This window comes from Suncus etruscus, chromosome 5 (assembly GCF_024139225.1).
Source record: "Suncus etruscus isolate mSunEtr1 chromosome 5, mSunEtr1.pri.cur, whole genome shotgun sequence".
Lineage (NCBI taxonomy): Eukaryota > Metazoa > Chordata > Mammalia > Eulipotyphla > Soricidae > Suncus > Suncus etruscus.
This window is the reverse complement of record NC_064852.1, coordinates 24,025,004-24,027,042: the sequence shown is the minus strand read 5'-3', so window position 1 is coordinate 24,027,042 and position 2,039 is coordinate 24,025,004. Positions and strand designations below refer to the sequence as shown.

Genomic DNA, 2,039 nt, shown 5'->3' with positions numbered 1-2,039 from the left:
CTACATTGAATTGAAGTGGTGAGATATTGATATGGTATATTATATTGACTTATGTATGCTAAACCATTCTTCTATCCTCAGGATGAATTCTACTTGGTCAGAATGTATAATCTTTACGATGAGATGTTGGATTTGATTTGATATTATTTTCTTGAGTATATTTGCATCTATTTTTATCAGGGGATTTTATCAGGGGATATTATCAGGGGATATTTTATTTTATCAGGGGATATTAGTGTGCAATTCTGTTCTTGTTTGATTTTGGTTCTCAGTTTAATGCTTGCTTCATAGGAACTTGGAATGTTTCTGTTTCTTTGATTTCTTGAAATTCTTTGAAAAAGATTGGCAGTAGGTTTTCGTTAAAGGCTTGGAAGAACTACTAATGAATTAATCTGAACCTGACCTTTTGTTTTTGGGAAGACTTGTGCCATTTTTATTTCCTTGATTGTTATAGGTCTGTTAAGTATTCCATATTTTCTTGGTTCAGCCTTAGGAGGGATTGACTATAGGAGTCCAAGTATGTATCCATTTCTTTTAGGTTCTCTCATCTCATGCCATAAAGATTTACAGTTATTTCTGATGATTTTTGAATTTCTGTGGTATCTGTTATATCTGTGGTATCCTTTTTATATTCATATCTGATTCAGTTCATTAGGGTTTTATTTTATTTTTTGGGGGGGTGAGTATTATAAATGGTTTACTGATCTTGTTTATTTTTTCCCAAGAATCAGCTCTTGATTTTGTTAGTCTTTTGGATTATTTTGAGAGGGGATTCCAGATAATTAACTTCTGGTCTATGTTTCTTTTGTCCACACTCAGTGATACTCAGGGATTATTCCTAGCTCTGAACTCAGAAATCACTCTTGGCAGGCTTGAGAGACCATAGAATGGGATGCCAGGGATAGAATGTAAGTCAGCCGCATGCAAGGCAAATACCGTACCCATTATGAACATAAATAAATGGTTTGAATAAAAGGAGAAAATAAGTGAAAGGACTATAATAGTAATAGAAAAACTTGTATACATGAGACAGACACATGTTGTATTTGTGAAAAGGAATAAAGACTAGCAGGAAGAGGAGCCAGAGCAATAGTACAGTGGTTAGGGCACTTGCCTTGCATGGGGCCTACTTGCATTTGATGCCTGGTATCCCATATGATGCCCTGAGCACTGCCAGCAGAAATTCCTGAGTTCAGATCTAGGAGTAACCAACCCCTGAGCATCAGCAGTATGGCTCAAAAAGAAAAAAATTGCAGTAAGAGTATGTCAGAAAAATGCAAACATTATAACATTCTATCATTTTGCATCTCTGAAAATGACTGCCATGCTTCAATTTCAATACACCAGGATAGGATACTTTAATCTATTTCCACATGCAACCTGAATAATCTTTCCAAAAAGTCAACTCTTTTTTTTTTTTAAATATGGAACGCTTCATAAATTTGCGTGTCATCCTTGCGCAGGGGCCATGTTAATCTTCTCTGTATCGTTCCAATTTTAGTATATGTGCTGCTGAAGCGAACACCAAAAAGTCAACTCTTGTTGACATCTTAAGATGTTCTTAATATCCTAGTGATATTCCTCACTAGGTTCTGCTCAGGTCAGAGGTGTCCTTTATGCTCCCTAATTTGTGTCCTCATGTCCCTTGGACGCTCCATTTGAGCGGGGCTCCACAAACTGAGGTGAAAATATTTTTTTCCTCTCTATGATGGCAACACCAAGACCATCGTTTTTCTGCCTGAACTCACAAACAGATGCTCACATCTTGGTCTCCCAATTCTCTAAGATAGACAACACAATTTATTCCCAACTACTTTACCTTTTTTGAATGCAATTGTAAGTGGGATTGTTTTCTTAATTTCCCTCTCCACTATTTCACTGTATATAAAAATTCAACAGATTGTGTTTATTGATTTTCTAGGTTGTCACTTTGCTGAATCCAGTAACTATTGCTAACAATTTAAAAACAAAAAATCCACTATACTCTGAGATTTAAAAATACACCACAAAGAAGCAAGATGTGTAACAAATTTATGGTA

The 2,039-nt window shown here is 35.6% G+C and overlaps 1 non-coding gene across 1 annotated transcript; it reads right to left on the bottom strand.

Annotated features, from left to right (window-relative positions):
• Positions 1-1,418: 1,418 nt before the first annotated feature.
• LOC126010570 (U6 spliceosomal RNA) lies at positions 1,419-1,525 on the bottom strand. The gene has a single exon (XR_007496592.1). It is a non-coding gene; the product is annotated as a U6 spliceosomal RNA (small nuclear RNA).
• Positions 1,526-2,039: the final 514 nt, after the last annotated feature.